This window comes from Oncorhynchus keta, chromosome 33 (genome assembly GCF_023373465.1).
Source record: "Oncorhynchus keta strain PuntledgeMale-10-30-2019 chromosome 33, Oket_V2, whole genome shotgun sequence".
NCBI classification, from domain to species: Eukaryota; Metazoa; Chordata; class Actinopteri; order Salmoniformes; family Salmonidae; genus Oncorhynchus; species Oncorhynchus keta.
The window spans coordinates 19511584-19536766 of NC_068453.1; the positions used below are offsets into that span (position 1 = coordinate 19511584).

General features: G+C 43.5%; 1 long non-coding RNA gene across 2 annotated transcripts; it reads right to left on the bottom strand.

Moving 5' to 3' along the window:
* Nucleotides 1-1387: 1387 nt before the first annotated feature.
* On the bottom strand, nucleotides 1388-18514 carry LOC118365894 (uncharacterized). Of its 2 annotated transcripts, XR_004821847.2 has the most exons (4): nucleotides 18445-18514; nucleotides 7333-7439; nucleotides 3003-3396; nucleotides 1388-2401 (listed from the first exon to the last, which is right to left on the bottom strand). It is a non-coding gene; the product is annotated as an uncharacterized LOC118365894 (long non-coding RNA). The 2 variants fall into 2 exon arrangements; XR_008088894.1 differs by having other exon boundaries at nucleotides 1388-3396.
* Nucleotides 18515-25183: the final 6669 nt, after the last annotated feature.

A 25183-nucleotide genomic window follows, 5' to 3' on the forward strand; every position in this document is an offset into this window, starting at 1 on the left:
TTCCATTGAGTCTGTGAAGGAAGAAACCACAAGGAAAAAGTGGTAAGTAAGTTAGGTCCAAAAAACGATTTTCACAAAGTTAAACAAATGTATTGTGTTAGAGGTTTCATGATGCTTACATCTAAACAAAAGTAGATACTTTGAAGATCGTTTTATACATCAGTTGGGGTCTCTATAAGCTTAAAATGACGTCCTAAACCTAGCATGAAAGTTCTTCCTTGTAGCTATGTTGGCTAATATAGTCAAAATGTTTGCCTTGAGGTAAGTTGAGCCAATGGCCACCATACAAATTATTATACAATTTTGTCAGTTTAATGCATAATATGCATAATATTTTGCAATGTGTCATGCATATGAACTCAAGATAGTACATTTTTATTGTTGAGCCAATTCAAATGTTTTCTTCCCAGGCGTAATGCAAGGCATTATCGCTGGAAAATGAGATAACAACAGGGTCTGGCCTATGTTAAAATTGTTTTAAACATAAACTTACCCCACTCTCCCCTACTGTAATATTAAGTTAAAAGCTAGCGCGATGTAACGGCCATGACATTAAGGTGATATCCAATGTGTTCTGTTCACATAAACTACATTTCTTCATCCCACTTTCTCTTAAAGCATCATTATGTATTTTAGAATGGGTTATTGTTTATAGAGTGTCTGGATCATTCAAAGGTTCTGTCTTAAAGCTACACTTGAAACATTGACCTGGGAAAGTAACTAAACTTGCCAACGCAGTTCTCTCTCTCTCTCTCTCTCTCTCTCTCTCTCTCTCTCTCTCTCTCTCTCTCTCTCTCTCTCTCTCTCTCTCTCTCTCTCTCTCTCTCTCTCTCTCTCTCTCTCTCTCTCTCTCTCTCTCTCTCTCTCTCTCTCTCTCTCTCTCTCTCTCTCTCTCTCTCTCTCTCTCTCTCTCTCTCTCTCTCTCTCTCTCTCTCTCTCTCTCTCTCTCTCGTCCTCCTTTTGTGGTTCTGGTAAGGATTCATGCAAGAGGCAGAGTGTGGAGGGTGTGTGGGGGCCATCAGCAGCGTTCGAGTCAGGGCAGGGAGGGCCACCACAGCACAGTCTGTCTCTGTCTATCTGATGGGCTCTGGGACAGTGGCTGCAGCCTGGACAACATCTGCTGGACCTGGGAGGAAATACAATGACGAATACTGCTGCCAGAACCATGGAGGTTCTTTCCACCACCACACTCTGAACATGGCCTTGCTGATGAACACCAGTTAGCCAGACTGAATCATACAGTGATAGCGGTAGTGTTATTGCTCTACCTCAGTTACATAATGGACCACCATTATAAATCAACTATTGAATGAGATGCATTTTGATTGAATTGATGCATGGAAATACATTTTGGTCTGTCTCATCTGTCTCTGGTCTGTCTCAGTTTTTCTGTGTTTATAGTTCGGTGCATGTCTGCGTGTCTATAGGATAGGTGTCTCCGATCCATGAGGCCTGCAATGTATGCCATTTTCTGTCCTCACCATAGCTAATCAATGACATCATCAACGATGTAGTTCCCAAACCAAAAATAACTCCAGCAGGACTGAGGCCCTTTAGGACGGGGGTTGTACACCCCTGACATAAGCAGCCTGACGGAGTGTCTCTGTGTAACCGTACAGCATGTCTTTGAATCGTCACTGTGTGTGTCTGTGTCTCAGTACAGTCCGTGTCTGTGCTCCTGGCTCCCCAGGAGAAGAGAGAACGGGGCTGGGAAACTGTGTGCTGCTGCAGCTGGGAAAGTGGGCCAGCACAGCGCTCACAAGGCCTCCACAGGAGCACTCCTTAAAAGGCCAGGATGAATGATGTCGTTGTGGACTCTCTTCTTTTCATTTTTTTTTTCTTTCCTTCTTAAAGAGGAGAGAAGCCTAGCAGCAGGCTTTGTGGAACTCGTCGTGCACATCAGATACACACACACAACATCGATGACTTCAGAGGGCTGGAGTACGTAAGCCTCATGTCCATCATATTCTGACTGGTGCACACAGAGACCATGGGTATATTGGACAAATTGCTACAGTATGTGTAGTCTTTCAATGGGGCAATGTTTATATTTGTCTCTATTAGATATTGGAAAAGTAGAATAAATCCCTGAGTAGTATAAAACTGTTATTTCCAGCAATGCAATCGAATTGTCTCCTCCTCTTCCTCACAGTCAAAGGTACGTAGTTCTCCATGATAGGGCATGTTTAAGGGAGAAAGTGAAGAAGAGAGAGGAAGAGAGGGCTGTCCACTTTGATAGAATGTGACATGAACATGGTTGACAACATGATGCGCCGAGGCAGGGTTCTCAAGCGTTCTGGACCATTTACAGTCTGCTGAAGGCTCTGGAGAAGGGCGTCATTAATTCAACTGTTATCCTTATGAAACCTTGGTTAATGTGCATGGTTCAGTCTTGGGGCCACTGAAGATGGAGAGAAAAACAAGATCATGGAGTGAGCCAAGGGATATATGGGAACAATAGCAGGTTCCCCTTCTACGAAAAATATAAACATTTCATCAACTACCATGTATGTGTTAATCTAGGCCGACAATACAAATATCAGCAAGATGTATCAAGTGATAATTTCCATGCTATGAAATTCTCATGCAGTTACCAGGAAGGCTCTTTAGCTACATCTTGACCCTAACAACTAATTAAAAAACACAGAGCATGTTCAGTAGCGGATGTCTTCTTCAGACAACAGCTGTTGGCCTCTCAGTTTCAGGGGGTTCAACTTTTTCCACCAGGACCTCACTGATAGGGGTCAAGGACTGCTTTATGTACACAATGCTACAACATGGCCGAACCCAGGGTCCCTCTTAAACCCCTGTTTGCCTCCACACAGGACAATTTGGTAGCCCTGTCTGAAGTCTTCCCTTTCTCCTCAGTAAACCGCCGCACCAAAGGGCCTGCGATGCGAAGCGAGTGTGGGCTGTTCCTCCTCTCCCCGCTACGCCCAAATCTGTGAGCCATCTGCTGTTATCTGAGGAATGTGCTGCACACTTTATGGACATATATGTACCAGCGCTTTGACGTCTTCCCTATTTTTAGACACCGGCCTCGCTGCTGGAGGTTGTCATTATGATGTCACAGGATCTGAAAATAAATCAGTTTGTTTGTCTTAGGTTGCACCTCCCGCCTGCTTTCCATGTCAAGTCTGTTTGTGTTTACATGTCTGTTAAACTGCATTTTTTTGATGGCTTCCATGCAGGCTGGTCACAGTTCCAAGGACATTTCCTTGAGCGATTTCCAAATGTGGAGTTGATTGGAGGACAATGTGGTGTGGGGATTGGAATCCTTTTCAGAGCTGAAAACCTGAAAATGGTTCCTTTTGCTGTATCTTTTCCCATGACAATGTTGAAGTCCATCTCCAGGATCGCGTAGATCTCGATTGGAGTCAGCTGATATTCAGTTCCCTGGAGGAGATGCATAAAATTCATATGTAAAACTGTAACCAGAAAATAAGCATTAATGGGCTGGATGATTTCCATGTCATATGAATTGGTTGATAATTACTTCCATGCTTTAGTTCACTTTCTCCATCGGTAGATATATCAAATTATTGTACCCCTATTTTGAATAGACAACGAGTCCATTATGTAATGATCACATCCTGAAAACAGCATGTCATGAGAGATGTATATGCTCTTCTGTGAGTGAGTGAGTGAGTGTGAGATTACATGCACACATTAACACGTGGGAGACCTGTATGTGTGTGCGTGTGTGTGTGTGTGTGTGTGTGTGTGTGCGTGCGTGCGTGCGTGTAGAGAGAGGGGCATCAAACCATGCAGGGTGATTTGATCTGGGGTGACAGGTAAATGTGTTTGACTAAGTCTGATTTAGGGAAGCTCTGACATGAGGATCCCCCAGGGGTGTCTGGGAGGTACACAGTGACTGGCTCTACAAGCTGCATGTCATCCCTCCCTCTCCCTCTCCGACACATACACAAAAACACACCTTATGTCCTCCACCCTCCATCCTCCACCACACCCCTAGTACAGGCAGGGGAAGAGAAGAAGCGAGAGATTTTACTCTGCCCAAAATCTGTCCAAGAAAATAATCCCACAACGTGAGGAATTTTAGCATGGAGGTCAATGAGAGAGTGTAGAATAGCTTATTTTCTATGTGAGGTTTATTTGATTGAATAGAAGTTTGGTTAGGTTGTTAGGTTGTTACGAATGCACTGATATAAGTGAACGCACATGGCATTTCGCAACTTTATATCAAAGCATTGCCTGTTTTCATAGAGATAGATAAAGGGCACATCATGGATATAACCTGTTTTAGCATGGACATTGCCCTTGAGAGCTTCCACCATTTTAAAGTAGTCAACTGGGTGGGGATTCCTATGAGTTGGGAGATATCAGCCAATGAAGAGAAAAATGGACTATGATAAAATGGAGATAGCCTCAATGGCACTGCCTATGCTGTCACAGATGCTATAATGGCACAGATACAAAGATGAGTCATCTTTCTATCTCTATCGCCTGTCTTCCATGTAAGTATCTGCCCTCTTATGGGCTAGAATGGTCCCACCTAATCTCGCCTCCTCCCGCCTGCCATCCATCTTTGAGGACATGTAATTACCATTGTTAGAGTGGTCACTTGACTATCTTGTCAATATAATAGACAGTCTTTGGTACATGTAATGCGTGAGCACTGATCAGGACCTGTCACGGGGCTGATGACAATTTCTACATGATGAACGGCGTCAGTCGTTGGCTTGTCATCTCTGACACGGGACACCTCGCCATCCGGCCTAATAGCTCAGAGACAACACTGACATTACCTCAATATCATGTAGCAGGTGAGAATACCCATTCAGACTGGCTTGTTGTATTCTACACTATAAAACTCAACACTTTGTAATGAATACCTGCAAAATACGTTATACATTTTCCATTGAACCTCAATATATATATTTTTTTTAAAATTTTATTTCACCTATATTTAACCAGGTAGGCAAGTTGAGAGCAAGTTCTCATTTACAACTGCGAACTGGCCAAGATAAAGCAAAGCAGTGCAACACAAACAACAACACAGAGTTACACATGGAATAAACAGCCAATAACACAATAGAAAAAATCTATATACAGTGAGTGCAAATTAAGTAAGATTAGGAAGGTAAGGCAATAAATACATTTACATTTACATTTAAGTCATTTAGCAGACGCTCTTATCCAGAGCGACTTACAAATTGGTGCATTCACCTTAAGGCATCCAGTGGAACAGCCACTTTACAATAGTGCATCTAAATCTTTTAAGGGGGGGGTGAGAAGGATTACTTTATCCTATCCTAGGTATTCCTTAAAGAGGTGGGGTTTCAGGTGTCTCCGGAAGGTGGTGATTGACTCCGCTATCCTGGCGTCGTGAGGGAGTTTGTTCCACCATTGGGGGGCCAGAGCAGCGAACAGTTTTGACTGGGCTGAGCGGGAACTGTACTTCCTCAGTGGTAGGGAGGCGAGCAGGCCAGAGGTGGATGAATGCAGTGCCCTTGTTTGGGTGTAGGGCCTGATCAGAGCCTGGAGGCACTGAGGTGCCGTTCCCCTCACAGCTCCGTAGGCAAGCACCATGGTCTTGTAGCGGATGCGAGCTTCAACTGGAAGCCAGTGGAGAGAGCGGAGGAGCGGGGTGACGTGAGAGAACTTGGGAAGGTTGAACACCAGACGGGCTGCGGCGTTCTGGATGAGTTGTAGGGGTTTAATGGCACAGGCAGGGAGCCCAGCCAACAGCGAGTTGCAGTAATCCAGACGGGAGATGACAAGTGCCTGGATTAGGACCTGCGCCGCTTCCTGTGTGAGGCAGGGTCGTACTCTGCGGATGTTGTAGAGCATGAACCTACAGGAACGGGCCACCGCCTTGATGTTAGTTGAGAACAGATCGTAGTGGCAAAGTAATTACAATTGATCAATTAAACACTGGAGTGATAGATGTGCAGAAGATGAATGTGCAAGTAGAGGTACTGGGGTGCAAAAAAACAATATGGGGATGAGGTAGTTGGATGGGCTATTTACAGATGGGCTATGTACAAATGCAATGATCTGTGAGCTGTTCTGACAGCTGATGCTTGAAGTTAGTGAGGGAGATATGAGTCTCCAGCTTCAGTGATTTTTACAATTCGTTCCAGTTATTGGCAGCAGAGAACTGGAAGGAAAGGCGGCCAAAGTAGGAATTGGCTTTGGGGGTGATCAGTGAAATATACCTGTTGGAGCGCTTGCTATGGGTGGGTGCTGCTATGGTGACCAGTGAGCTGAGATAAGGCGGGGCTTTACCTAGCAAAGACTTATAGATGACCTGGAGCCAATGGGTTTGGCGACGAATATGAAGCGAGGGCCAGCCAGCGAGAGCATACAGGTCGCAGTGGTGGGTAGTATATGAGGCTTTGGTGACAAAATCGATGCCACTGTGATAGACTGCATCCAATTTGCTGAGTAGAGTGTTGGAGGCTATTTTGTAAATGACATCGCTGAAGTCAAGGATCGATAGGATAGTCAGTTTTATGAGAGTATGTTTGGCAGGATAAGTGAAGGATGCTGTGTTGCGAAATAGGAAGCCAATTTCAGATTTAATTTTGGATTGGAGATGCTTAATGTGAGTCTGGAAGGAGAGTTTGCAGTCTAACCAGATACCAAGGTATTTGTAGTTGTCCACATATTCTAAGTCAGAACTGCCCAGAGTAGTGATGCTGGACGGGTGGGTAGGTGTGAGCAGTGATCGGTTGAAGAGCATGCATTTAGTTTTGCTTGCATTTAAGAGCAGTTGGAGGCCACGGAAGGAGAGTTGTATGGCATTGAAGCTCTTCTGGAGGTTAGTTAAAACCTCTTGATTCTAGCCATCCCGGATCCGGGATCGTGAATACAGCCTCAAAAGCTCATCTTATTCATGAAAATCTAAATATATTTGCTCTCAAGCTTAGCCTTTTGTTAACAACACTGTCATCTCAGATTTTCAAAATATGCTTTTGTTAAAAAGAGTATTGATAGCCTAGCTAGCATTTAGCCTAGTTCAGCATAGCATTCAAATCCCGGAAAAACTCAGATGTTTTCGGGAGACTCTCAGTTAGATATGTTCACAAAAATATTATTTGCCTCAAAAGCTGTATCAGGGGTGTACCATAACATAACGTTAACTATTCATGAAAATCGTAAATTAAATGAAATAAATATATTAGCTCTCAAGCTTAGCCTTTTGTTAACAACACTGTCATCTCAGATTTTCAAAATATGCTTTTGAACCATAGCTAAACAAGCATTTGTGTAACAGTATTGATAGCCTAGCATAGCATTAAGCCTGGCATTCAGCATGCAACATTTTCACAAAAACAAGAAAAGCATTCAAATAAAATAATTTACCTGTGAAGAACTTCAGATGTTTTCAATGAGGAGAATCTCAGATAGCAAATGTTCAGTTTTTCCAAAAATATTATTTGTGTAGACAAATCGCTCCGTTTTCTTCATCACTTTTGGGTAAGAAAAAAAACGAAAATTAAGTCATTACAACGCAAACATTTTTCCAAATTAACTTCATAATATCGACAGAAACATGGCAAACGTTGTTTAGAATCAATCCTCAAGGTGTTTTTCACAAATCTATTGATGATAAATCATTCGTGGCAGTTTAGTTTCTCCTCTGAAGAAATGGAACGCGCATGGACCTAGAGATTACGAAATAATTTTGACGCAGGACACCGGGCGGACACCTGGTAAATGTAGTCTCTTATGGTCAATCTTCCAATGATATGCCTACAAATACGTCAAAATGCTGCAGACACCTTGGGGAAACGGCAGAAAGTGCAGGCTCATTCCTGGCGCATTCACAGCCATATAAGGAGACATTGGAACACAGCACCTTCAGAATCTGGGGCATTTCCTGTATGAAATGTCATCTTGGTTTCGCCTGTAGCATTAGTTCTGGGGCACTCACAGATCATATCTTTGCAGTTTTGGAAACGTCAGAGTTTTTTCTTTCCAAAGCTGTCAATTACATGCATAGTCGAGCATCTTTTCGTGACAAAATATCTTGTTTAAAACGGGAACGTTTTTATCCAAAAATTAAAAGAGCGCCCCCTATCTCGAAGAAGTTAACACAGTATCCAAAGAAGGGCCAGAGATATACAGAATGGTGTCGTCTGTGTAGAGGTGGATCAGAGAATCACCAGCAGCAAGAGCGACATCATTGATGTATACAGAGAAAAGAGTTGGCCCGAGAATTGAACCCTGTGGCACCCCCATAGAGACTGCCAGAGGTCTGGACAACAGACCCTCCGATTTGACACACTGAACTCTGTCTACGAAGTATTTGGTGAACCAGGCGAGGCAGTCATTTGAGACAAAAAGGCTGCTGAGTCTGCCGATAAGAATGTGGTGATTGACAGAGTCGAAAGCCTTGGCCAGGTCGATGAATACGGCTGCACATTATTGTCTTTTATCGATGGCGGACTCAACTCAATGATATCGTTTAGGACCATGAGAGTGGCTGAGGTGCACCCATGACCAGCTCGGATAACAGATTGCATAGCGTAGAAGGTACGGTAGGATACGAAATGGTCAGTTTGTTTGTTAACTTCGCTTTTGAAGACCTTAGAAAGGCTAGTAATAGGGGTTGCAACAATTGCGGTGGATAATTTTAGAAAAAGAGGGTCCAGATTGTCTAGCCCAGCTGATTTGTAGCTCTTTCAGAACATCAGCTATCTGGATTTGGGTGAAGGAGAAATCGGGGAGGCTTGGGCATGTTTCTGTGGGGGGGTGCAGGGCTGTTGACTGGGGTGGGGGTAGCCAGGTGGAAAGCATGTCCAGCCGTAGAAAAATGCTTATTGAAATTCTCAATTATAGTGGATTTATCAGTGGTGACAGTGTTTCCTAGCCTCAGTGCAGTGGGCAGCTGGAAGGAGGTGCTCTTATTCTCCATGGACTTTACAGTGTCCCAGAACTCTTTGGAGTTTGTGCTACAGGATGCAAATTTCAGTTTGGAAAAGCTATCCTTTGCTTTCCTAACTGCCTGTGTTCCTTGGTTCCTAACTTCCCTGAAAAGTTGCATATCGCAGGGGCTATTCGATGCTAATGCAGTACGCCACGGGATGTTTTTATGCTGGTCAAGGGCAGTCAGGTCTGGAGTGAACCAAGGGCTATATCTGTTCCTGGTTATACCTTTTTTGAATGGGGCATGCTTATTTAAAATGGTGAGGAAAGCACTTTTAAAGAATGACCAGGCATCCTCTACTGACGGAATGAGGTCAATATCCTTCCAGGTCGATTAGAAAGGCCTGCACACTGAAGTGTTTTAGGGAGCGTTTAACAGTGATGAGGGGTGTTCGTTTGACCGCAGACCCATTACGGATGCAGGCAATGAGGCAGTGATCGCTGAGATCCTGGTTGAAGACAGCAGAGGTGTATTTAGAGGGTAGGTTGGTCAGGATGATATCCATGAGGGTGCCCATGTTTAGGGTTTTGGGGTTTACCTGGTAGGTTCATTGATAATTTGTGTGAGATTGAGGGCATCTAGTTTAGATTGTTGGATGGCCGGGGTGTTAAGCATGTCCCAGTTTACGTCACCTAACAGTATGAGCTCTGAAGATAGATGGGGGGCAATCAATTCATCATATATGGTGTCCAGGGCACAGCTGGGGGCAGAAGGTGGTCTATAACAAGCAGCAACGGTAAGAGTCTTGTTTCTGGAAATGTGGATTTTAGACGTAGAAGCTTGAATTGTTTGGGCACAGACCTGGATTGGATGACAGAACTCTGCAGGCTATCTCTGCAGTAGATTGCAAATCCGCCCACTGTGGCAGTTCTATCGTGCCGGAAAATGTTGTAGTTAGGGATGGAAATTTCTGGATATTTGGTGGCCTCCCTAAGCCAGGATTCAGACATGACTAGGACATCCAGGTTGGCAGAGTGTGCTAAAGCAGTGAATAAAACAAACTTAGGGAGGAGGCTTCTGATGTTAACATGCATGAAACCAAGGCTTTTACGGTTACAGAAGTCAACAAATTAGAGCGCCTGGGGAATAGGTGTAGTGCTGGGGGCTACAGGGCCTGGGTTAACCTTTACATCACCAGAGGAACAGAGGAGGAGTAGGATAAGGTTCTTAAGGCTATAAGAACAGGTCATCTAGTGCATTCAGAACAGAGAATAAAGGAGCAGGTTTCTGGGCATGGAAGAATAGATTCAAGGCATAACAGACAAGGGTATGGTAAGATGTGAATACAGTGGAGGTAAACCTAGGTATTGAGTGACGATGAGAGAGGTTTTGTCTCTAGAGACATCATTTAAACCAGGTGAGATCACCGCATGTGTGAGAGGTGAAACAAAAGGGCAAGCTAAGGCATATTGACTAGGGCTGGAGGCTCTACAGTGAAATAAGACATTAATCACTAACCAAAACAGCAATGGACAAGGCATATTGACATCAGGGAGAGGCATGTGTAACCGAGTGATCATAGGGTCCAGTGGGTAGCTAGGTGAGCTGGAGGCACAGCGATTCAGACAGCTAGCGGGCCGGGGATAGCAGGCTAGTGGAAGGGCCTTAGGGGGACGTCGCAACGGAAGAGTCTGTTGTAGCCCCCTCGGACGGTTACACCGGCAGACCAGTCGTGATGGATCGGCAGGGCTCTGTGTAGGCAGTAAAAGGGTCCAGGCCAATTGGCAAAATAGGTATTGTAGCCCAAGAAATTGGCTGATGGACCTCTTTCAGCTAGCAGGGAGATGGGTCTAGCAAGAGGCTAGTTCCAGGCTAACTGGTGCTTGCTTCGGGACAGAGACGTTAGCCAGGGGTAGCCACTCGGATAGTAGCTAGCCAGGTGAAAAGATTCAGAGCTTGCGGTAGTAATCCAGAGATGTGGAGAATAAGCAGTCCGGAATGCTCTGGGTTGACTCGCGCTGTGCAGACTGGCAGGATCTGACCGTGCTAAGGTTAGCTGATGACCGCTAGCAGTTGCCAACTGACTACTAGCTAGTAAGCTGGCTAGCTTCTGTTGGGGGTCCCGGTTCTAAAGTATAGAAAATAGCACATCCATACCAATGGATTGTATATTGGCAGCCATTTTGTTTTTACTATATCTGGGCCTAGGATGGAGTGGGACCAGGGAAGGAGGCTGTTATTGTGACTTTGGACATTCAGCTAACCTTGACCTAATTTGTTACTCTAAATTTAAAGCGCATCCCAGAAAGCCGTAGTGGTAGCTCGCCGCTCGGTGACATAACCATGGTCAAAATCATTGACCATTAGCAGCTATGCTGAAACGGTTACTGTGGGGTGTAGATTGGCCTTAGAGTCTGTCAGAGGGCCGACGTACGACACAGTTGTCTGGTCATGAAGGGCAAGGCGAGAGAGGGCTGTGTTTGGAATAGGATTACAACGAGCTTGATGAGCTATTTCACTCTATTTGTTTAATGAGAGAACGTCTGTCTGTGATAAGTCAACACAGCTGAGTAATTCTACTCCTGTTAGAAATGCAGGTCTCAGCAAAGCTTCCTTGGATGCTGAATATTCATATTCACACCTGTGACACCAAGCCCTCATCTCACCAAAGCAGAATCACTCTCATTGAATTATTATTGCATTTTATGATAATACATGAATGCATTAATCCTGCTATGTTAATGCCAATGCCATCTCCTTCTTACGTGTGTATATTGTATACTTCAAGCCACCTGTGTTAACTGATAAACCAACTGTATTTTGTGCTAAAATAATAGTTTTGTTTCAGCTCAGGAGCATGATTTTTTACCTCCTCACTGGTCTTCTGATTCCGGTTGAGTGGAGAGCTGCAACATAAACGCTAATAATGAGTGTCTCCAGTGTAAAGAGAGGGGGAAGAGTTGTATCTAAGTAAACAGAGGAACACAGCTCTATTTATAACTCTGGTTGGAGGGTCTATTCTGTTTGCTTCATCTTGCAGACACTCAACACTGCTGCTCCAGGGCTTCCTGTGTAAAATGGAGGGTCTCTCACTGTACATGTGCCAACACTCCACAGTGGTAACCATGGTGGACTAGGTTTAAGGAGGATTATGTCTTTAATGGCCAGAGGCTCTGGTTGTCTATCTATCTACAGTATTTTTGGTCTGGGCTTCTATTCGCTCTGTAGATGGTCAACTAACACTGGCTACAATGTTGTGGATAGATAATACTAATTTCCTGTAACTAGTTGTTTTGCTCTGAAACTCTGGGGTCATGGGGGATATGAGGCCGATGGGAAACAAAATATATGACACCTGTTAATTGAAACGTGAACCTATCTGCATGCAGATTTGACTGCCTTGAAATGGCAAATGGACTGGTCTGGTGAACTTTGAACCCTTAGATAGAGATGTCTCCACTGGGCTCCCATCCACTGATCATCAAAAGGGTTTGAGTTCAGTTCCAACTGAGGGTTGAAGACCCGACAGCCCTCAGGTTGAGTGATCGATCAAGTGGCTGCCCTTTTCATCACATGGTTGCCATGAAGGTAGGCTAAATGGAATGGAGTCTGGATAGGAGATATAACCAATAGTAACTCTAAAGGGGAAAGCCTTTGTCCCAGAGGTATATTTTAGTCTTTGAAGTCAAGAGGCTTTCTAATATATTCTCCATTATCAACCACTCATTAATGTTAACCACTGATATGTATACTGTCATGGAGAAATGGAGGCAGACAGACAGACAGACAGACAGACAGACAGACAGACAGACAGACAGACAGACAGACAGACAGACAGACAGACAGACAGACAGACAGACAGACAGACAGACAGACAGACAGACAGACAGACAGACAGACAGACAGACAGACAGACAGACAGACAGACAGACAGACAGACAGACAGACAGACAGACAGACAGACAGACAGACAGACAGACAGACAGACAGACAGACAGACAGACAGACAGACAGACAGACAGACAGACAGACAGACAGACAGACAGACAGACAGACAGACAGACAGACAGACAGACAGACAGACAGACAGACAGACAGACAGACAGACAGACAGACAGACAGACAGACAGACAGACAGACAGACAGACAGACAGACAGACAGACAGACAGACAGACAGACAGACAGACAGACAGACAGACAGACAGACAGACAGACAGACAGACAGACAGACAGACAGACAGACAGACAGACAGACAGACAGACAGACAGACAGACAGACAGACAGACAGACAGACAGACAGACAGACAGACAGACAGACAGACAGACAGACAGACAGACAGACAGACAGACAGACAGACAGACAGACAGACAGACAGACAGACAGACAGACAGACAGACAGACAGACAGACAGACAGACAGACAGACAGACAGACAGACAGACAGACAGACAGACAGACAGACAGACAGACAGACAGACAGACAGACAGACAGACAGACAGACAGACAGACAGACAGACAGACAGACAGACAGACAGACAATGAGGAAGTGACAAGAAAAATAAGGAACAGCAAATCCTCCCATTGTTAATAAGCCAATAGACACAAATGGAGGAGTAGACAGCTGAGAGTGCCTCTCGTCCACTGGGCTCTTGATGACGCTGCCAGTGCCAATGTTGCCATGGTAATAATTAGCAGCCCATAGGAGTGAACAGGTCAGCTGTTTGGTAGAGAGACTAAACACACTCCATCACCATAATACAAAGCCTCACCAATGGCCTATATGTTGTTAACCTTTTATGACAATAAACGATGGATAGGCAGGCGTCTTTATCCATGGTTTGCTCTGTGACTAATTTGAGCTTTCAGCTCTAACCCATTACCGGTTGCTGCACAGCTCCAGATTCATACTATTATTAGACTCTTGATATGAAACAAGGTCAGTCCAATAGCCTTGTCTTATTAGGCTGCCACTACTTTGCCTTAAAGAGACTTGTATCCCTGTACCAGTAGAGTAATGTGCATAGTATACATCCATTCATTACAGTAAACCATAGCCATACCATAGGAAGTATAACCCCACACTGTGAGATATCTTACAAGCTGAAGTTCCTGTGATGGACTACAGTATCTGTGTATGTGAAGTCTTTAGACTAGTAGAGAGAATGGAGTGACGCTATAGTAGGAAGAGCTGCTAAGTGAGGGGCCTGCCCTGTATCTGACCGAGGCAGGACCTCAGCTGTTGTCCATGACAAAGATCAGCTAATGATCACTCCTCCTCTGGGGGGGGGGGTTGGCGAGGGACGCTCTCGCTGAGATATATCTCGTGTTGAACACAGGGGCGCACCAGCAAATTTTGCCTACCCACTCACAACGGAGAAATATTGCTCCTTACGTTGAAGAAGCCACATGCTCAGTGGTGTAGATATCCTAAGAGTGTGAATTCAAAGTGACAAGCTCCCTGAGACTACAGAGAGAAGCTGAGCCTCCCCCATAAGGAGGCTCTGAGCAGCACAGTGAAAAAGGGGGCCTTGGGACAGCTGCAGGGGGGCAGCTCCATCACAGATCTGTCTGACCTCTGACCCCTGGATGCAAGAGTCAAATCCCTGAGTCTCTCTGCCTCAGTGTCTCTGCTCTGCTGCTGTTTGCTGGGCGCCACAATTATACCCTGCACTGAGAGTTTAGCTACAGCTTGTTCTTTCCACTACTTTCCACTACTTTCCACTACTATTTAGTGATGTGTTTCCATGGTTTGGTTGTTGGTTGTATTTGGTCTTCCGTGAACCTCAAATTGATTGGACTCATCAACAACTGACATGGGCAATAAACTACACTTCAACCCTTGAGAAGCTTGTCTCACAGAAGTGTGTCACCCACAATGTCAAACCTAAAACCCCAGCCTTACATACCATACAGTCATTTTATTCATTTACTTGGGGGAACTGCTCAATAGATTTCTATAGAAATTATGCAAACATGTGCGCGCGCACACACACACACACACACACACACACACACACACACCAACAGACTTCAAATCATGTGACTGGCTGCTGCGGAGATCAGCTTGCTATTATTACTCTATTCAATGAGGAGGGTCTGACAGAATCTAACCACACTGCCTCAGCCAACTCAGCTCAACTCATGGTGGTTCAAAGTTCCACATGTAACATTACTTTGAATATTTACAGTAGAGGCGTAGGACCTATTTGTCAATGACAGACGTGGATGAGCACAGATGTATAGGAACGGTTGCATTGGGCCTGCTGCCTATTTAAGCGTCATGCTGTGCTTTTCTGGGAATGTGATGACATTTACTTTGCCCATTGCAAAACAGCAGGCCCGAGAGCGACACTGTCTGCAGACCTGCTAACTCTCACCTGATACCAGGGGCTGGAGGAGAGCTTTAAAATCTGACAGTGACTAATTGAAGAGGCTACGGTCTGAGCCGGCACTATCTATGCATTTCTTGCCATAGCCTTTTGCATCGCAGATAACATCAAAGCAGGACTATTTCTATCAGTGTGATGATAGCACTGCAGTCTGGGGTTTCTGCTCTGGGAGGAGTTGAGTGTATGTCACAGGCGCCAACGTCGACGAGGCAGCAGGCAGTGGGCGACAGGAAGTGGGCACCTGGCTTCACTCAGATGGTGCTCACTCGTCCACACTCACCCAGCTCTGAGTGGCTGCTGCCTCAGTTACCTTCTGGGACATGTTACTGTTGTTAGTGAATATGTCTGAAGAGACCGTTTTTCTGTCAATGGTAGTCAGTTATTTATTGGAAGGATTCTAACTAAGCTGTATTTTATCTTCAGTGCAATATCTGATAATTTAACCCTGTCCAATATATTAACAGTTTCTCTCCCACTCACAACCACAGACAATAGCAATCATCCCACTCACAACAGTCCACAATATTGTATAGTCCTCCACCCTCGGCCTCAGTCAGCAATCCCTTATGCTCTTAGACTCCTCACCTCATCTGGTTTTACAAACCACATCAGGGAACAGTTGCTTCAGAAACACTCAATTACAACAGTAAACACCAGCTTCCCCTGAGGAATCAGTCATAGGTATAACCGTTCTGACACAAGATCACACAGCAGCACACACAAACAACGAGCCCCTGGGATAAGTCTTTAAAACTTCAGTCACTAACATGTCAATGGACACTGCCAAAAAGAGAGTGTTGGTGGTTCTCTCTACCAAACAGCTGACCTGTTCACTCCTATGGGCTGCTAATCATGGTCCTCTGTGAGGAAGAGGAACAACAGCAAATAGTCCTCTGGCATCAAAGTGAAAGGTAATGAGAGACAGAGTTCGTCTGGATTTCCTTCCCTCCTAGTGACACATGATGACTGGACTGGCCTGTATGCAGTTGAGGCAGCCACTAATGGCCCACGTGAGCATTGTGGTAAACACAATTGTTTAATGTTTAAGGAAAAGACACCTAAACATTTACTATACATTCAAGAGGCAGGTTAGTCCACATGGGAAAAGCCAAACAGAACGCAACAGTCATATAACTGATGTGGTTGGATGATGGATCACATGGTTGCCCCAGGGAGCAAATGACCACTGTTAGACAAGCAGAGGGGCTATGGCAGTTGTGGCGAATGACTACAGACAGGACCTGGCAGGTTGGGAAGTACAGGCCAGAAGGAGGGGCGGTGGAGAGTGGATATTAATTCACCTTGGGGGCCGTATGATCTACTGTTTCTCTGCTGAGGCATCCAATCAGAAGCCTGTAACAAATTAGCACCATGATGTCTCAGAAGGCCTTGGCTGTAAGATAGATAGCGCTTGGCTCTGTATTACACCCACAGATGGTTTCTTGGTGGTACCTGCCTCGTGGAGAGAGACAATTCATTGCCATGCTTGGCTCTGCCTGCATCGCAGACTTTGTCTTCTATGTTCCGCTCAAGCTACCAATGATCCCTGCAAATTTTATTACAAGCAAATGGATTTACTGTGTTTGACGTGACATCCTCCTTACATAATGAATGGTTTGTTCTTTATAATCTAACCCGTGGGAAAGGTGTAGCTGCTCAGTCTCACATACAGTATGGTGCTGCATGTTATGTATAGTAATAGCATAAACCGATGACAGTAAGGTGTTTAGGTAGGAGAGGGGCCCTGCTTTAAGATTGATATACAATTTCTCCACTATTGGCTTGACAATCAACATTTGAAAGGAGTAGCAAGAACTTTTGAAGTTGATTTTGACACACATTTGACACATTTTCTAGTGTGTGTTTATTCGGGTGGATGATTTCATTGAGTTTGAGCACCTCCATTAACACATTGAGAAGAAATATACGCAGACGCTGACAGATTGTCAGTGTTCCAATACGAACACTACAGATATCAATGCCGTCCAACACACGTCCCTTGAACTCACTCACACTGTCCATCACATTACGGGGAGGACTGCTCCCTGCAATGCCCAGCAGCAGCTTACACATCACTTTCCACTACTAGCTCTCCTGATATCAGCACATAAAACCCTTTTAGCCATCCTCCTGACACCACAGACGTTTGGCGTGCTCCACCTCCCCTGTGACTAAACACAAAAGACCTCCCTCCAGGATCTCCTGATGGCTGTTTGCACCATAGACTTTGGTTCGAGGGGTGGCCAGTAAATCAGGATGAACTGGGCCTGATCCCCCTTCTGTGTATCTTGGCCTCCCACGGGTTCTCCTGGCCTAGAGATCCTCCACGCCTCAGCGTCGGTCCTACCAGGAGGCTGATTTATGCTGCAGAAATCAATTACTGTTAAGTCTGTCCTCCTTATGATTAAAAAAAGATGGCAAAAAAGAACTAGATGGCAAATATATCTAAAAAACTGGAGGCCATTTACACTTCAATAGCAGCTAAGAGAGTTTTGAAATTTCAAGAGGAGTTAAAGGGTGTCCTCTGTCACCATATCTATTTGTTATGGCCATCGAAATGCTAGCTATTAAAATCAGATTAAAGAACAAAGTTAGAGGATTTGAAATCCAAGGCTTAAAAACAATGTTATCTATGTATGCCGATGACTCACGTTTTATATTAAGTCAGCAAGCTAGATCCCTGTGTTGTCTCATTGAAGATCTAGATTACTTTTCAAATCAAATCAAATCAAATGTATTTATATAGCCCTTCTTCAATCAGCTGATATCTCAAAGTGCTGTACAGAAACCCAGCCTAAAACCCCAAACAGCAGGCAATGCAGGTGTAGAAGCACAGTGGCTAGGAAAAACTCTAGAAAGGCCAAAACCTAGGAAGAAACCTAGAGAGGAACCAGGCTATGAGGGGTGGCCAGTCCTCTTTTCTGTTCTCTCTGGACTTATACCTAATTATGTGTACAATATTACGTATTGAATCTTAAAAAAATACAACTTTTACATTACACTGCAGTTTACCTATAAAATGGGCTGACGGTGAAGTAGACATACTTGGTGTTCATATCACAAGATATATAAATGATCTCTCCACAATGAATTTCGATAGAAAACTACTAAAAATAGAGAAGATCCTGCAACCATGGAGAGGTAAATACTTGTCTATTTATGGGAAAATTGCAGTGATTAACTCCTTAGTCATATCTCAATTTACTCACTTACTTATGACTCTGCTTACTCCCGATGTCACGCCCTGACCTTAGAGAGCCATTTTATTTCTCTATTTGGTGAGGTCAGGGTGTGATGTGGGGTGGGCATTCTATGTTTTGTATTTATTTGGTTTTGGCAGTGTGGTTCCCAATCAGAGGCAGCTGTCTATGGTTGTCTCTGATTGGGAATCATACTTAGGTAGCCTGTTTTCCCATCTATGTTGTGGGATCTTGCTTTTTTTTATATATATTTTTTTTTAAAGCTCTGTGAAGCTGGCAGAACGTGACGGCCGTTATTCCTTTTGTTGTTTTTTGTTTGGTGTTCTGAGAATTAAAGATCATGAACACTTATCACGCTGCACCTTGGTCTACTTCTTCAGATGATCGTTACTCCCAATGATTCGTTTTTCAAATCCTATGAGCAGAAAATATTTAGCTCTATCTGGGATGCTTAACCAGACAAGATAAAGCATGCCAATCTATATAATGCATATGAACTGGGTGGGTTGAGATTATTAAATATAAAAGCACTAAACATATCTCTATGAAAAAAAAAAGCTTCACTTATACAAAAGTTTTACTTGAACCCTAAATTGTTGTCAAGTAGATTACTAAGAAAAGCTCATCCAATGTTTAAAAATAGCCTTTTTGCCTTTGTGCAGATTGCCATGTCTCATTTTCAATTAATTGAAAATTGAACCTTTTTCAAAGTATTTCTCTATTTCAAACAAGCATTGCAGAGCTGGTTACAATTTCAATTTCATCCCCCTGAAAAGATATAACAAATATTACAACAAATATTATGACTGAACTCAAATGTGCTGGTTGATAAAAGACCTTTATTTATGGAAAATATGTTTTAAAAGTGTATTTTGTTTTTAAACGATATTGTAAATTGGAATGGTAGATTTATGTCTTTCATGGAGTGAATGGGAAGGTCTGCTCAATCAAAGATTAGAACCAACTGATTACATCATTACACCAAAAATGGAGCATGCAGGTGGCAGTGGGAGGTGGTATGGAACTGGTCTGCCTGCCCAATATAAAGGATCCAAACTGGCGGAGGAATGAAATTAGCATAAATAGGAATGTATACCAGTTTCATTTGAGGACCAGGATGTTGACAGCTGTGCCATACAGATTGTAAAATAGTTGGGAAGAGATTTTTAATATACCGATTCCATGGTACAGGGTGTAGGAGTTCAAGACTTGCCACCAACAAAATGTTGAGTATTTGGGGCATGCAATCATCGCAGCTCTGCAGATGTTGTTGTGAGGATTCATAATCAATATACCATTTGTTTTGGTTTTGACCTCAGGTCATCTGTTTCTGGTCTCAGGTTCTGGAATGGCTGAAAAAGCTTAACATTAATCTAAAATTGATCCTAGAAATAGCATTGTTGGGAGATCTGCAGAGACGTGGTCAGTCAATTTCTAACATGCTAATACTCTAAAAGTATTTATCTTCAACTCATAATCTATGGATAGTATTCAATTAGATAGGTTCAAACTTTATGTTAAACATCACAGCATTATTGAAAGATATTCTGTATGGTGCATAGAAATCCGAAGAGGGTGGCCAGCAGAGATAGGTGGGATGGGATGAGGGAAGCTGAGGGTTGGGATGTGGAATTGGAGACAATTGGGAGTGGGATAAAATGACTGTCAATGTTTGCTTGAGGCTGATGCCAAGCAGTTGCTTGTACGCGTGTACACATGTAAATACACACACTCTCATTCAAACACACACACATCTACTTTGTGCATGACACAAGTCATTTTTCCAACAATTGTTTACAGACAGATTATTTCACTTTAATTCACTGTATCACAATTCCAGTGGGTCAGAAGTTTACATACTCTAAGTTGACTGTGCCTTTAAACAGCTTGGAAAATTCCAGAAAATGATGTCATGGCTTTAGAAGCTTCTGATAGGCTAATTGACATAATTTGAGTCAATTGGAGGTGTACCTGAGGACGTACTTCAAGGCCTACCTTCAAACTCAGTGCCTCTACTCTTGACATCATGGGAAAATCAAAAGAAATCAGCCAAGACCTCAGAAAATTGTTTTTACACCTTCACAAGTCTGGTTCATCCTCGGGAGCAATTTCCATACTCCTGACGGTACCACATACAAACAATAGTACGCAAGTATAAACACCATGGGACAACGCAGCCGTCATACCGCTCAGGAAGGAGACGCGTTCTGTCTCTTAGAGATGAACGTACTTTGGTGCAAAAATGCAAATCAATCCCAGAACAACAGCAAAGGACCTTGTGAAGATGCTGGAAGCAACAGGTACAAAGGTATCTATATCCACAGTAAAACGAGTCCTATATCGACATAACCGGAAAGGTCGCTCAGCAAGGAACAAGCCACTGTTCCAAAACCACCATAAAAAGCCAGACTACCATTGGTAACTGCACATGGGGACAGAGATCATACTTTTTGGAGAAATGTCTTCTGGTCTGATGAAACAAAAATTTAACTGTTTGGCCATAATGACCGTCGCTATGTTTGGAGGAAAAATGGGGAGGCTTGCAAGCCAAAGAACACCATCCCAACCGTGAAGCACGGGGGTGGCAGCATCATGTTGTGGGGATGCTTTGCTGCAGGAGGGACTGGTGCACTTCACAAAATAAATGGCATCATGAGGCAGGACAATTATGTGGATATATTGAAGCAACATCTCAAGACATCAGTCAGGAAGTTAAAGCTTGGTCGCAAATGGGTCTTCCAAATGGACAATGACCCCAAGTATACTTCCAAAGTTGTGGAAAAAAGGCTTAAGGACAACAAAGTCAAGGTATTGGAGTGGCCATCACAAAGCCCTGACCTCAATCCTATAGAAAATGTGTGGGCAGAACTGAAAAAGCATGTGCGAGCAAGGAGGCATACAAACTTGACTCAGTTACACCAGCTCAGGGAGAATGGGTCAAAATTCACCCAACTTATTGTGGGAAGCTGGTGGAAGGCTACCCAAAACATTTGACCCAGGTTAAAAATTTTTATGGCAATGCTACCATATACTAATTGAGTGTATGTAAACTTCTGACCCACTGGAGAATGTGATGAAAGAAATAAAAGCTGAAATAAATCATTCTCTCTACTATTATTCTGACATTTCACATACTTAAATTAAAGTGGTGATCCTAACTGACCTAAGACAGGGAATCTTTACTAGGTTTGGAGTGTCCCGCTGGCAATCCATACATTTTCAAAACAAAAAAATGGTGTTGTCTGCTTAATATAAGGAATTTGAAATGTTTTATACTTTTACTTCTATTTTTGAATTTGAAGTATATTTGAGTAATTACATTTACTCTTGATATTTACTCAAGTTGTATTGTACTGTGTGACTTTAACTTTTGGTATTTTTTCCACCACTGGTCCTTGCTGGACGTCCACTGAGTCTGATGGAGGGACCAGGGTTGGGAAAATAAGTGGCAGCCGGTTGGATCTGCAGAGGAGATCTCTCTCTCTCTCTCTCTCTCTCTCTCTCTCTCTCTCTCTCTCTCTCTCGTCAACCCTTCTGTTCTCACAGTTGTCGGTCTGTCTTGAGGTTTAACTCATGTGGGTGGAGCTGTGTAAATGTTTTGGATAATTTCTTTGCTTGGATGGCTTTTTGGCTCAGGTTGTCAGATTTTGTCAGATTGTCCAGAGTCAGGCGGGTTTAATCGCACCACAACATCTCCGATGCTGCTGACAGATACTAGAGGGTTCCATTAACAAATGAAGCATCGTGTCAAGCAACGTTACAGAAGATTAACTAAAGCAGCCTATAATGGGCAACCAACTTAAGAAATATGTATCTGTATCACTATTATCCCCACTTGTTTTATACACAGGGATGTTCTAGATTGTAGGAAATAAATTACTTTGAGATCCAGGAGCCATTCCCACCAGAATTAGCAGAAATATGTATCTGTATCACTATTATCCCCACTTGTTTTATACACAGGGATGTTCTAGATTGTAGGAAATAAATTACTTTGAGATCCAGGAGTCATTCCCACCAGAATTAGCAGGACAATTAGACCAACAATTATTGCACTCAAACCCATAAACACTATCATTATGAACATGACAGTAAATGGCACTTCCATTTAAATAGTTGTGGCATGCTCCATGATGACTGCCTCGGAACTGGCCTCTAGAAACAACTCCACAACCAGCATACAAGGAAGCAAAACCACACCCCTGTGACGTACACATGGGCATCTGCCAATAAAGGTATTTTCCCCCGACAAAACACACACACAAACACTACTGAGAGACAAAGCAGTCCATACCATGGCTTACACCCTTGGGTTTCCAATCCAATGTGAGGCCAAGGAAGAAGTCAATAGTTTCCTTTAGATAAGTTGTTGTTGCACACTAGTCACTAAATGTTTTCCTATCGACCCACAGTGCTTTAAAGCACCCATGGTAAAAGGCTTCTACTTGTTCTCTCTCATATCTAATGTAATTATCTCCATGGACTGGCCAGCTAATGTTTCATTGACAATAGTCTCTCTCTCTCCATAATGGCTCCTCTGAAGGAGTGGCACAGCTGACACAGATGGGCACAAACTAAGTAAACATACTAATATCCTGCTACTACAGTGAAACTACCACAGAGAAATGTAAGTAGAAAATAGAGACATATTTGTTCAACTAGTGGTAGTTTTGTAAACAAGCTATTGAAAATTCAAAGTCTGGTTATGTGACCATGGTCACATTTCATTTAAAGGGCCAAATGTAAAAACAATGTAATAGCACCTCATCCTTGATGAATAAAAGGCTCCGAAAATAATTTAGATGAGACATGCATTTAACTGGCCTGCGTTGCACAGTGTGTGGTCTGCCTGTCGGCTGATATTGGCTCTGCAACATCAATTTAACTTTTTTTTCCTGAGACCTTGGCGTGCAATGCTCAATGTGCTACCTTAAAAAATCTGCAAGTTCTACTTTTGGGGATTGTGCCCTTTTACACCATTTTACCACTGTTGGTAAAACATAAACCCCATTGCCTATTTCTATTGCCAATGTTATTTAATTGTTATTGTCTTCCTCTGGTAATTTCATATGAATAGGGATGATGTTCTTTGAACGTTATTAATAAACAGCTGAAAAAAAGAATGAAGGAGCTATGTTTACCAATCTAAGAAATTGCCATCACACTACACACTGCCCTATCCCATCTATACAAAAGGAATACCTATGTAAGAATGCTGTTCATTGATTAGAGCTCAACATTCAACACCATAGTACCCTCCAATCTCATCATCAAGCTGAAGGCCCTGGGTCTCAACCCCACCCTGTGCAATTGGATCCTGGACTTTCTGATGGGCTGCCCCAGGTGGTGAAGGTAGGAAACAACTTCTCCACTTCGCTGACCCTCAACACTGGGGCCCCACAAGGGTGTGTGCTCGGCCCCCTCCTGTACTCCCTGTTCACCCATGACTGCGTGGCCATGCACGCCTCCAACTCAATCATCAAGTTTGCAGATGACACAACAGTAGTGGGCTTGATTACCAACAACGACGAGCCTACAGGGAGGAGGTGAGGGCAATCGGAGTGTGGTGTCAGGAAAACAACCTCTCACTCAACGTCAACAAAACAAAGGAGATGATCGTGGACTTCAGGAAACAGAAAATAAATAAACCCCCTTATCCACATCGAAGGAACAGCAGTGGAGAAGGTGGAAAGTTTTAAGTTCCTTGGTGTACACATCACAGACAAACTGAAATGGCCCACCCACACAGACAGTGTGGTGAAGAAGGTGCAAAAGCATCCCTTCAACCTCAGGAGGCTGAAGAAATTTGTCTTGTCACCCAAAACGCTGAAAAACTTTTACAGATGCACAATCGAGAGCATCCTATCAGGCTGTATCACAGCCTGGTACGGCAACTGCACCGCCTTGTGCAGGTGTGATCTGCACAATACATCACCAGGGGCAAACTACCTGCCCTCCATGACACCTACAGCACCCAATGTCACAGGAAGGCCAAAAAGATCATCCGAGCCACTGCCTGTTCACACCGCTACCATCCAGAAGGTGAGATCAATACAGATGCATCAAAGCTGGGACCGAGAGACTGAAAAACAGCTTCTATCTCAAGGCCATCAGGCTGCTGAACAGCCATTACTAACTCAGAGAGGCTGCTGTCTACATTGAGACCCAACCACTGGCCACTTTAATACATGGATCACTAGTCACTTTATACAATGCCACCCTAAATAATGCCACTTTAATAATGTTTACCTATCTTACATTACTCATATTACATGTATATACTGTATTTTATACATCTATTGCACCTTGCCTGTGCTGTTCGGCCATCGCTTATCCATATACTTAAATGTACATATTCTCATTCACCTCTTTAGATTTGTGTGTATTAGGTAGTTGTTGGGGATTGTTAGATTACTTGTTAGATATTACTGCACTGTTGACAAATACAATTTTATTTTATTTGAAATAAAATACCTATTTTCTCTAATGTTTTGACTTAGTTTGACCAGTCACCATAAAAACCCTTGAAAAAAACTGGAAGCCATCCTGATAGAACTTACAATGAATAAAATTGACATTATGCTGGTCTCATTGCTCTTATTTATGATAATAAATTATAACACTCTAACTCTGTCAAGGAATGTAAAACCTCCTTTTCCCTTCATCTGCTGATGATGACGTTATACTGCAGATCCTGAGGTGACGTTGCTTTGTCTCGCGAGTTTATGGAAAACAAATCCAGACGCTCTCTC